Below are 14,239 nucleotides of genomic sequence, written 5' to 3'. Positions count from 1 at the left end.
AATTTGTATGTCATTAACTCTCAAATTGATCGATTGCATGAAGAAAAATTGGAAAAGAAAAAGAGGTCAATGATCTAGCTTAAGTAAAAGGACAGAGAATTTTTTAATCTATATATATATATATATAAAACTTACACACACATGGTATTACACTAACTCGATAAACATATAATTATCATATGTATTCAGACTGGCTGAAAGCAAGGAAGCTTTCGTCTCCATTCAGTCGAACATATGCGCCCTTTAGCACTTCTCTACACGAAGTGTAGGAAAAAGAGAAGCGTATTCGATTGATTACCATGTCTTAAGATGATAAGTCATCTGATTGATCTTAAAACCAATATTCGATTGATTACCATGTCTTAAGATGCTGCTTTAATCTCTGTCAATATATCAAAACAAACCTAACCACATATAAGAGGGAATTAACGTGCGCATGATGAGGATATTTTTATTTATTACTACTTATTAGAAGCACGAGTTGAGGCCATTTTGGTCGTCTGCTTCGTCGTCATCAACAAACAAACAAAAAAATGAGACGTCGTCATCAACAAAAAAAAAAGTGTGGGCACCACCTAAACATCAACCAATATTTAAAAAAAACGTGGGCCCCAACTAAATCAAGTAATATTAAAAAAATGAATCCCATATTAAAAAAACAAACAATGTCAAAAAAAAAAGTGCATCTCATATTAAAAAATCAAACAATATTTATGTAATTTCCAAAATATCTCATTAAATCAATAATGATGGATTCATTGCCACATACGTATTAATCCATTAGTAGGAGCAAATGAATAGAATTTAATTATTTTTCATTTTTATCTTTACTCTAATAAATGTGAAAAGAGATTAATATCAAATGGAGATCAAATAATGAATAAGGTAAATTAGTGAAATTATAATTCTAATTCACATTTTCTTAAAAAATCGTGCAAAAGAAAACATGACAAGTAAAATGAGTTAAAACAAAACATATTTACCAAAAATTAAAAAATAGTAGTTCTTCATTTAAATAGAAAATCGAATTTCTACTTTGTTTCATTTTAAACATGATAAATTAACATAATAATTTAAATTAGATTATCCAAATCAAATTTGATAAAAAAAATAATAGGTATTGTTTAGGCCCAATCTACATACATTAACAATAGAATATTTTACACTTTTAAATTAATAGAATTAGAATTATTCAAATCAAAATTTTATAAAAAATAATAGGTATTGTTTAAAGTATCAACGGTTTCCTTTTGAATAAGTCTATTAGTAAATTTTTGCTAACTTTGTATTTGTAGCAAGCACTAATATAATAAAGTTTTAGATACAGAGCACAAACTATAATAATATATTAATCGTGTTTTGAACATAGTATCCCATATTGACAAAATCAAGCAATATATAAAATAAAATAAAAAGTGAATCCCATATTAAAAAAAATAAAAAATATCAAAAAAAAATGCAGACTTTGTATTCGTTGCAAACACTAATATAATAAAATTTTAAACACGAAGAAAATAAATTGTGGGCCCCATATTATACACCAATCAATATTTAAAAAAAATTGTGAGCCCCATATTAAACACTAACCAATATTAAAAAAAAGTGGAACCCACCACCTCCAAGCTCACAAGAAAAAAAAAGTGGACCCCATATTAACAAAATCAAGCAATAATAAAAAAAATGAATCCCATATTAAAAAAAAAACAATGTAAAAAAAGTGCATCCTATATTAAAAAATCAAACAATATTCATGTAATTTTCAAAGTATCTCATTAAATCATTAATGATGGATTCACTGTCGCATGCTTATCAACCTATTAGTGGGAGCAAATGAAATTATTGTACAGCAATATACTTAAAATACTTATATATTAAAATAAGATAGAATTTAATTACTTTTTCATTTTTTCTTTACTCTAATAAATGTGAAAAGAGATTAATGTTATAAAAAATATTAAATGGAGATCAAATAATTAATAAGGTAAATTAGTGAAATTCTAATTATAATTGATGTTTCCTTAAAAAATCGTGTAAAACACAAAATGACAAGTGCAATGAGTTAAACGAAAGATATTTACTAAAAATTTAAAAATAGAAGTTCTTCATTTAAATAGAAAATCAAATTTGTACTTTATTTCATTTTAAACATGTAAAATTAATATAATAATTTGAATTAGAATTATCCAAATTAAAATTTGATAAAAAAAAAATCATAGGTATTGTTTAGGCCCAATCTACATACATTAACAATAGGATATTTTACACCTTTAAATTAATCGAATCAAAATTCAAAGTATTAACTGATGCATAAATGTTGTTATTGTTTTATCTCAAAGAGAGAAAAATAGTTTCCTTTTAAATAAGTCTTCTCTTTTAAAAAGTATTAATGAATTTTTGCTAACTTTATATTCATAGCAAACACTAATATAATAAAGTTTTGGATATAGAGCACAAAATACAATGTTATATTAATCGTGTTATGAACATAATATATGTATTACTTTACTATTACTACTATATAGAAGAGTCGGTTTATAGAGGCAAGATCGTCGTCCGTGTTCGGTCCCACTTTTTTATTTAAGGGCAAAAAATTTCTTTGTGGTCCCGCCCACTTTTTTATTTAAGGGCAAAAAAATGACATTTTATGCTTTATATTACCCACTCTTCTAAAAGTAGATAGAAATACTTTATTATATTTCTATTTTTTACTATATAGAAGCATCGGTTTAACTATGCTTCGTCGTCAGTCACTCTTAAAAAAAAGTGGACCCTACCATCTCCAAACTCCAGAAAAAAAAGTGGACCCCACCCTCTCCAAACTCATGAAAAAAACGTGGACCCTATATTAAAAAAAGGCTACTTCGAAAAAAAAAATGTGCACCCCATATATTAAATATCAAACAATATTCATGTAATTCTCAAAGTATCCCCATCAAGTCAATAATAGTGGATTCATTGCCACATGCATATTAACCCATTAGTGAGAGCAAATAAAATTATTGCATAGCAAAAAACACGAGCCCCATATTATTACTTTTCTTCAAAATATTTAATTGTTGTATTTGTTATTCCACCATGTCATTTATTTTATGTTTACTAAAATAAATATACTTAAGTATATATATTTTAAAAATAAGATACTATTTAATTACTTTTTTATTTTTATTCTTACTCTAATAAATGTGAAAAGAGATTAATATCAAATGAAGATCAAATAATAAATAGGGTAAATTAGTCAAATTCTAATTCTAATTCACGTTTCCTTAAAAAACATGCAAACGACAACATGCCAAGAAAAATGAGCTAAACCGAGAATATTTACCAAAAATTAAAAAATAGCATTTATTCGTTTAAATAGAAAATCAATTTCTACTTTGTTTAGTTTTAAACATGTAAAATTAATTTAATAATTAGAATTAGAATTATCCAAATCAAAATTTGATAAAAAATAATAAGTATTTTACACCTTTAAATTAATCAAATTAAAATTGAAGTATCAATTCATGCTTAAATATAGCTATTGTTTTATCTCAAAGAGAGGAAAATAGTTTCTTTTAAACAAGTTTTTTTTTTTTTAAAAAGTATTAATAAATTTTCGTAGCAAACACAAATATAATAAAGTTTTAGATGCGAAACACAAAACCCATGCTTCGTGCGTGTGTATATATATATATATATATATATCACTATTCAAATACAACTACATATACATAGATATAATATAATCTAAAATATTGCGCACGAGCATAGACCATCTAATATACTATATAGAAGAATGAAAGCAAGATGGCCAAGGGTATAATAGTAATTTCAAAGCTATCAAGTGCATCAACCAATGAATCTCCCCCGTGGACCCTATTTCCCAATCACTCATTTCCTACAGTTGTGGGTCCCGTAAGTTTTCAATACTTTGCATCCTTTTTCTGATAGCCACGTGCCTACTTTGATATTCGTTTCGTTTTGGAAATTTTAATTTCCATGCTCCATCAATTTATAGCTACATTTATTTTTTAGATCTCTCAAATATATCCCAAATAAAAAATGTAGTAGTAGGTTATTTTCAAATATTCACTTCAGAACTTTTAAAACTCAAATTAATTGTATAAATATATGACATGACAAATAATGTAATTTGATAAGAGATTAAATTCAACACATATATAAAACAATTCGTACTGTATGTGCATATTTGGAATAAAATTGACTTTAATATGATTTCACCTAATAACTAGAATAATATTTTTTTTTTACTTCTAATATAAAAATTCTCCCTCTGTTCTATATTATATGATATTTGTTATTTTGGGCGCACTCTGCAAGAAATTCCCTCACCCTTAGAAGTAAGACATGTTTTCACTATATTATACTTAATTAAATAATACCTATTTAATATGATTTCTTGGTTATGTATAAACACACTTATTTAAATAAGGGCAAGTTTAGAAAGAACAATTATTACATTTCTTATTATGTAAGAGATCATTTATTTTGACTAAATGGAAAAGCTAAAGATACTACATAATATGAACCAGAGGGAATAAATATAACACTCTGTGTGCTTGATAGATTTAGGCTCTTTATAATTATATATGCAGACGTAAATCCTCAAAAAAATAAACAGCCTAGCTAAAGAGTGAACGAGCTTCATTTGTTTAAGATACTACCAAGTTTGAGCCGAACCAAGTTATCTTTCGAAACATTCATTTATATTTTAATAGAATTGATTAAAAATGTTGTAAAAAAGTTAATCCAAAGAAGATTAGCACATGAAGTATCATAAAATTCTTTGATATTATTACAATGTATAATTTAATTGAGTGAGGAATTTTAACAAAATGTCATAAGGTAAACAAAAAATATATTCTCTACATATATTTAGGAAATTATATGACTTTTGTGTTTTAAAATGATATGGAAGTCGTTACATATATTTTTCTTTTTTGGAATAGACCGATACATATTCATTTTTATTCTGTTCCCTACCGAGGATTGATTTCTGTTCTTGGGTGCCTTACTCCAATTTGGAAATCTCACAATTAGTTGACCGTTTAAGATTTATTTTTAGCAACAATGAAAATCCAAGATGACTATTACAAGTCTATGACTTTCCTTGTTATTAACAAGGAAATTACCGCTTCTGCATAAATACTTAAAATCGTTATTTTGACTTCAATAAACATACAATTAAAACTTGTACGAACACAATGAATAAGCTATAAGAGCATGAATAAAGCGAAGCTTTAGTTAAATTTAGCAATTGATAATTTTCATGAGGACGTCCAATTGGAGATATCCACTAAAATTAAAATGATAGAAAAATGTTAACATCGCTTCTATAGGAGGATGTCACAAACAAATCGAAAAAGGGTCTATTAAAGCTATTGCCAGACTTCCAAACCAATATATTATTTCGTTGTCACTAAGGTTGAGGTAGTAGACAAATTCACGGTTAATATAGCTTACGCTAAAAATTTATCTATTAAAAATTACTTTTATTCGAGATAAGTGAAATTAGCAATTACAATTTGACTTTTAGTTATTTAATGCTCATTATGTTGATCACATATGATTATACAGCTAATACTATTATTAATAAAACTTTCTTATATAGACCAAAGAAAGATTTGATAATACATACAATAACGTAAAGATTATTAATCAACATATTCTTATTTTTATAATTTAACTTACGTAGAACTTGTTTGCAAATCGAATAATTTCCAATTACTTCACGATGAGAAACCTAATTAATGTAGAACTTGTTTGCAAATCTAATAATTTTTAATTATTTCACGACGAGGAACCTGCTTGTAGTGTATTAATGAACTATATTTACTTAATTAAATTCACTGATGCTAAACGAACATTAAAAGACAAGGAGAAGAAAGGGTAACAATTGACTGCCAAAAAATTATCAAAAGTTATGAAGTGGTAAGTACTTCTTCAATCTTAATCAGAGGTTTTAGGTTTGAATTCTGGGTATGAAATCACATTTAGCAAAGACTCCTTTTAAAGTGAGATTTATGAATAAGGACTAAACGACTAAACGAGATTTATGAATAAGAACATCAAGTAAGAAAATGCAGAAAAAAAATTAAGTGTCAAAATTGTTGGTAGCACGGGCAAACCTCATCTAGTCCTAACCTATGCCCTCTAGTTGTGGTAGGTAGCTCTCGTTTCTATTTTTAACACACCGTAGTTTAATCTTTTCACATTAAAATATTAAAAACCTTAACTTGAAAAAAATGAAGTAGGGATGATCAATAAGACCTTGTTTATTTGCACTGCAGTGTCCTAATCTTAATAATTCATATCTCAATTATTAAGTTTGTTTATTTATAGGTCTGAATCTTAATCATTTAGATTTTAATCATTAAATGTTTTGTTTCTTTTTAATTTACAATCACTTAATGTGTATGATCTGAATGATTAAAATCTGTAACAAAATCTCTAATATCATTGAAGGGTCTATTTAAGAATTTCTAAAAGGATGACAGTTCACCAATTCCATCCAATCACCGCTACCGCCATCGCCCATGATTACTCCTACCAGTATCAACTGTTACTACCCAGCACCTACCACCCACTATCCTTGGCCACAATCACCACCACCACCAATCACTACAATAAAACATCCCCACCAACTACCACCATCAACTACTGCCATCCATAATAACTACAACCAGCCACCATATAATTTTCTAAAAATATTCATTTGATATAGTATTAGATTCGCTTAGTATCTTACTGAATATTATATTTATTAATTTTTAAATAAAAAGAAATTTATAAAATAGATATTAAAAAAACAAATCAAACAGTCCTAAACACCATACCTGCGTCCTTTGAAAATATAATAAAGTGATATTTATACATTTTACATTAATTGTGTTAAATATAATTTTATTATAGTAAGTTTGTAAGCATATTTTTTTTAATTTATTTTTGAATTCTATGAAACACATCATCTATAAGTTAATTGAGGAGGCAATAGTTGATACACCTATATAATATATTTGGGTCTTACATTCTGTTCATCGGGTTCTCTTGTCCACTTTCTTATTGTTATTTTGGGGGTTAAATTAAAAGGATAAAACATATACTTAGTACTAATATACTCATTATTACAAAATAGCTAGAGAGTTCTCACAGAGGTTGGCGTCATTAGAATTCTATATATATATTTTTAATTGTGATGTTCGGAGCAACTTGCACACACCTAGTTGTACCGAAAATAATAAAACTAGCAGAAATTCTTCTTTCAAAATGGAATTCCTAGCATGTCTAACCATAAAAGTTTCGTAGGCAACACTGGAAAAACTTCTAGCAAAAACATGTCATCAGAAAGCTTAAAGATTTTTAAGAATTACCAGTCCAATCCAATATACAATATGTCGAAAAGTTTAATGTTTAAACAATTTTTTTTTTTATTGAAAACTAACCAGTGAAATCAACCAATCAGCAATCGACAAGAATACAAAATCCTGACCTTACCACCAGTGTATTGCATAGACGTACATTCAAAGATTGTCATTATTGTTGTGTCGATTTTACATGCATAAATTCTACTGTGCTAAAAATATGTTTTCCTTTAGGTGGATAAAATATATTATAATTTTATTAAATATTTGAGATATGGTCTAACTACCCATATTTATATTTATTATAATATGGCGGAGGAGATAATGTGAGGTGTGAAGATGATTGAGATAGATCAGTCGTGACAAACGGGAAGATGTTTCAATCAAAGATAACATTCCTAGAGATCTATCATCTACAATATTACGAAAAGAATGGTCTTAGCAGCAATAAAAAGGCCTTTAGCATCAATAGAAATTGTTGCTAAAATATTTAGTGGCCATCAAATTTTACTTACTGTATATGGGGTTGCAAAAAGCTTTTAACGGTCATTAACAGAAGTGTCTATAAATGTTGTTTTTATTGCTGTTAAAAACCACGTATAGGCGTTGTGATAGTTGCTATAGTCCAAGAAAACATACTAATAGGTTGCCATTCAAGATTGTGTTTATTGTAAGGCCACATATGTTGGGGTAATTAAAGTATCGAGCTAATATGAGAGAAAAATACTTCTATTACTTTCAAGAATAGAAATAAGAGACATACAAGCTCTAACAAAAAAAAAAAACTCTCAAAAGACACCTCACAAATCTCTCAAGGATATTACACAACTCTTCTTGGTTGTGTTGTGATGATCTAATGTCTGATGATAGAAAGCTTTACAAGCTTCTCTATTTATAGGACCAAAACTAGGTAGGTGGAAGGTGTGAGGAAGCTTGGAGGAAGCTTCAATGGTGGGTGAGAGGAAGGTGACTCCTAGGTGTGAGGAAGCATCCTTTGTCATTCATACATTTGGAAGAAGCTTCATAGAAAGTGCTAGGATATGTCCTGGAAATTTCTTCAATTCTCCCCTTCCAGGCATATTCAGAACAAGCATCCCGACTATGTCTCTGCATAGTTCTAGCTTATCTCGTGTCACCACCTTTGTCAGCATGTCTGATGGATTCTCCTTTGTGTTGATCTTCACTAGTCTCAATAGTTGTTGATCAATCGTCTCGCGTATCCAGTGATACCGAACATCAATATGTTTTGTACGGGAATGGTACATGGAGTTCTTGCTCAAGTCTAGAGCACTTCGACTGTCACAATGTATCTTGTACTCTTTCTGCTGGATCCTAAGTTCTTGGAGATAGCGCTTTAGCCACAACATTTCTTTACCAGCTTCAGCGGCAGCAATGTATTCTGCTTCTGTTGTAGATAAAGCGACACACTTCTGCAATCTTGATTGCCAAGAAACAGCTCCCCCTGCAAAAGTGTAGATATATCCTGAAGTAGATTTTCTACTATCAATATCTCCGGCCATATCAGCATCTGTATAGCCTTCCAAGACTGGATCAGCTCCTCCGTAGCAAAGACATAACTTCGTGGTACCCTTCAAGTATCTGAGAATCCATTTGACTGCCTCCCAATGCTCCTTCCCGGGGTTAGAAAGAAAATGACTCACTGTACCCACTGCATGAGCGATATCTGGCCGTGTGCATACCATGGCATACATCAGACTTCCAACTGCTGAAGAATAGGGCACCGCTGACATCTCCCCGATCTCTTCCTTGGATGTGGGACATGTTCTTTTGCTCAACTTGAAATGATTCACAAGTGGAACACTAACTGGTTTGGTATTATTCATGTTGAATCTCTCAAGTACCCGTTCAATGTACTTTTCTTGAGATAGCCATAACTTGCGATTCTTCCTATCTCGAGTGATCTGCATCCCAAGAATCTGTTGAGCCGGTCCTAAGTCTTTCATATCAAAAGACTTAGAGAGTTCTTTCTTCAGTTGGTTTATCTTTATTTGATCTTTCCCAACGATCAACATGTCGTCTACATATAGTAAAAGAGCAATGAAGGTACCGTCTGTAAGTCTCTTGATATATACACACTCATCCGCAGTAGTCTTCTTATAGCCTTGACTCTTCATGCATGAGTCAAACTTCTTATTCCACTGCCTTGGTGCCTGCTTCAAACCATATAAGCTTTTAGATAGCTTGCACACGATATTATCACTTGAAACCTCAAAACCTTCTGGCTGCTGCATATAGATTTCTTCTTTCAAATCTCCGTGAAGAAATGCTGTCTTCACATCCATTTGTTCAAGCTCTAAGTTCATACTTGCTGCCAATCCAAGTATAACTCGGATTGAGGTCATCTTGACAACTGGTGCAAAGATCTCATCAAAGTCAATTCCTTTCTTCTGTTGGAACCCTTTGACAACCAACCGAGCTTTGTGTTTCACCACTTGTCCGCTTGCATCCTTCTTTAACTTGAACACCCATTTGTTTCTCAGTGCATTCTTTCCTTTAGGAAGTTCTACGATCTCATAAGTTTGATTTTTCTGTAGAGATTCTAACTCATCCCGCATTGCTATCAGCCATTTTGCTTTATCCTTATGAGACATAGCTTCTTGAAAACTCTCTGGTTCTCCATCTTCAGTAAGCAAAAGGTATTCAGATGATGAGTACCTTTTTGATGGTATATGGCCTCGTTCAGATCTACGAACAGTTGGAACCATCTGAGAAGAACTACCGTCATTTGTGTCGTGTGATGGTTCTGGTGAGGTGGGTTGTGGTTCCCCTTGCTCAACACTCTCTTCTGTCTCCTCATCTTCTTCTGCTTCTGAGTTTTCTTCTGGCACTTCGTCATTATTTCTTAAGAACAATTCCGGTGCTTCATTTGAAACTTGAGCACCCTCATTTGACTTCTGAGACATCGTGGATTTTTCAATGTCTTCTATTGTTAAATTTTTGTGAAACACAACGTCCCTGCTTCTGATAACTTTTTTCTCCTTAGGATCCCATAACCTGTATCCAAACTCTTCATTTCCGTAGCCAATGAAAATGCATGGGATAGTTCTCGCATCAAGCTTCTGTCTGAGCTCTTTGGATACATGTGCATATGATGAACACCTAAATACTCTAAGATGTGAGTATGTAGGATCCTTACCTGTCCATAGCCTCTCTGGAACTTCAAAGTTGAGTGGTACTGAAGGTGATCGGTTGATGAGATAACATGCGGTGTTGACTGCTTCTCCCCAAAATGGCTTTGGAAGTTTAGCCATGTTCAGCATGCTCCGGACACGCTCCATGATAGTCCGGTTCATTCTTTCAGCAATACCATTGTGCTGAGGGGTGCGCGGTACTGACTTCTCATGTCGAATACCATATGCTCTGCAATATGCATCGAACACCTTGGAAGTATACTCGCCTCCATTATCATATCGGAGACATTTCAGCTTCTTTCCTGTTTCACGTTCCACCAAGACGTGAAATGACTTGAAGCACTCGAACACCTGGTCCTTCGTCTTCAGGAAATACACCCACACTTTCCGAGAAGCATCATCGATAAAAGTCAGAAAATATCTGCTTCCACCGAGTGATTCAACCTCCATAGGACCGCAGACATCAGAGTGTACCAAACTTAACAACTCTGATCTTTTTGTTGAAGTGAAATTAAATGACACTCTGTGTTGCTTACCGAAAAGACAATGATTGCAAGGACATAGTGCGGCGTTCTTGTCAACATTTATCAGATTCTTCTTCATCAAGGTAGTCAACCCTTTCTCGCTCATATGGCCGAGTCTCTGGTGCCATAAATCCTGAGAAGCCTCCTCTGCAATGTTAAGGTTGTCTGTACAAATTCTCAAATGCGTTTTGTACAATGTGACACAAATATGTCCTCGAGCGATTGTCAAAACGCCCTTTGACATTTTCCATGTGCCTCTGCTAAAATGGTTTTCATACCCTTGTTTGTCAAGAGATACCACTGACAGGAGATTGAGCCGAAGATCTGGCACATGTCTGACATCCTTCAAAGTGATTGTGCTCCCGGTACCTATCTTTATTTGTACATCACCAATTCCGGCTATTCTAGAGGAACTGGAATTACCCATCTTCACCGCTCCAAAGTCTCTTGCTTTGTATGTTGTGAAGTAGTGCCTGTGGGGAGTTACGTGGTTGGATGCTGCAGTATCTACCACCCATTCCGTGTCTTCTCTTGAGACGTGAACGCATGTCTCATCATGGGTGGTACAGTACGCTACATCACCTGAGACTGTGATGAGCGCTTCACCACCCTTGTTCTTCGGTTGAGAACTGCTGTTGCCTTGCTCCTCTAGCCATTTGTAGCAATTCTTCTTCATGTGACCCTCTATACCGCAATGGTGGCAGGAATAAGAAGGTTTCCGGCCATCCGATGATCTCCCCCGACTTTTGCCTCTACTTTGCCATTTTCCTCTACTGTTTCTTTGTTGTTTTCCTTGTGATCTTCCTCAATTCTCCATCACAAGGGCATGAGTCTGATCTGTGCTCATGTCTTTCCTTCTTGCCTCTTCATTGAACAATGCATCCTTGACCACAGACATGGTAAGTTTGCCATATGGGGCTGAGTTGCTGAGAGTCACAACTAGTGTTTTCCAACTATCAGGAAGGAAACTAAGAAGTAGTAGAGATTGCATTTCGTCTCCAAGTGGCATTTCTACACAAGATAATTGATTTACCAGATTCTGGAACTCACTGGTATGTTCGGCAACAGAAGTTCCACTTTTGAGATTCATATTGACAAGGCGTCTCATCAGAAGGGCCTTGTTCCGAGCGGTCTTGGCCTGGTACATGTCTTCCAACTTCTTCCAAAGGACATAAGCATCGATTTCTTATGCAACGTGGTGGAAGACACTATGGTCAATCCATTGTCGGATTTGACCAATAGTTTTTCTATTAATTTTCTTCCACTCTATTGACTTGGGCGGGTCAGGATTAATACCCTTCAGCTCTATTGGATCAAAAAGGTCTTTACAACTGAGGAAATCTTCCATCCGAGGTTTCCACAACGTGTAGTTGGTATCCGTGAGCATAATCATAGCTCCAGAAGATGAAGTTGACTCGTCAATGGTCATTTTTCACCTTCTGAATAATTTTCAAAAAAAATTGAGGGACCAAACTGCAATTTTTCAAAATTACAAAACTGACCGGTGTCGTGGCAGCTAATTCAAGAGCACCAAGGTAATTCTTTTCTGATGTGGAAGTTCAGACTATGCTGCAACCACAGAGCATACTCAGACAAAACCTTGGCTCTGATACCACTTGTTGGGGTAATTAAAGTATCGAGTTAATATGAGAGAAAAATACTTCTATTACTTTCAAGAATAGAAATAAGAGACATACAAGCTCTAACAAAAAAAAAAACTCTCAAAAGACACCTCACAAATCTCTCAAGGATATTACACAACTCTTCTTGGTTGTGTTGTGATGATCTAATGTCTGATGATAGAAAGCTTTACAAGCTTCTCTATTTATAGGACCAAAACTAGATAGGTGGAAGGTGTGAGGAAGCTTGGAGGAAGCTTCATGGGTGAGAGGAAGGTGACTCCTAGGTGTGAGGAAGCATCCTTTGTCATTCATATATTTGGAGGAAGCTTCATAGAAAGTGCTAGGATATGTCCTGGAAATTTCTTCAACATATAGGTGTATTGGGATAAATCCGTGCCCGGGTTGTTTTCCGCACCCAGGAACTCGGGGATACCGGGACGGCTTCTGCAGCTGACATCCACTTTCACCAATTTGGGTCACATCAATGAATCTCGATCAGAGCGCTGCGGCTGGGAAGCACATGGGGGTGTAGAAGGGTCACATCAGTCGAACGTTAGGGTTGAAAAGTCTTGTTTTGATTTCTATATAGATAGCTTATCACGTAAGGTATCTTCACTTCCTCTCTTGTAACCTATCTCTTATTTTTCTCTCAAGAGCAATATACATCCGGGCACATCATTTATCTTGGAATATCAATTTGTCTTACATTATCTTGTTATTAAGCTCGGCTCTTTCGATATAGCTATTATAATCACAAACACGCTGACCCCGAAAGGAGAGTTTTCAGGATTGGATACGACCTACTTGTCTTTAAACCCTTAAAATAAAAATCTCTAACAGATTATCCGTTTTTACCGGAAAACAGTCTGGCGCCATCTGTGGGGATAGACAACTGTGAAGTCGTCCTGATTTATAGCATAAAATCTAGAAGGGACACATGATGGTTCCATTTTTTTTTAGCAATAACGTTACAGTCAGTTATGCCTGAGTCAGGAAATAGTTCATCAAAAAGTAGTATTCTAGACGAAAGGGGATCCGCAGGGTTCACGACCGAGGGAGAATGACTTAGCGCCGAGCAAATGGGAAGAAAGAGAGGAGATAACACCACCTTCGACAAAATACCATGGCAAAGCCCCCATCGAGGAAGATCAACTCGACCACTCAGCGGAAAGCAGGGAGGCACCACCTAGAGGGCATTATTCTAGCAAAAAAAGAAGGCGCCTTCATTCTGTGGTGGAAGGGATGTATAAGGAAGGTGAACCCCTCTCGAATGCCACCCTGGCTGAGATTCTACCGGCCAGTGATGCAAGAATGGAATGTATGGAAACAATCTTAAACTCTCTGTCTGGCATGGCCTCGGGAGAGCGCTCGTTGGATGACCCAGTGAACACCAAAGTGCTGGAGACATCTGCGAAAGATGTGAAGCAAGCAGGGCTAGGATTGGTTGAGCAAAACACTGACATGGCGAGGTTCTCCTGGCTCAAGAAAGAACTTCATGATCGGATGAGCCAGATACTATGGGCTCTCCCAATCTTGAAAGGAGCGGGGGTGAGAAAGTATGGAAAGATACCTTATAAATC

Source organism: Lycium barbarum, chromosome 2 (genome assembly GCF_019175385.1).
Source record: "Lycium barbarum isolate Lr01 chromosome 2, ASM1917538v2, whole genome shotgun sequence".
Lineage (NCBI taxonomy): Eukaryota > Viridiplantae > Streptophyta > Magnoliopsida > Solanales > Solanaceae > Lycium > Lycium barbarum.
This window is presented reverse-complemented; position numbering follows the sequence as displayed.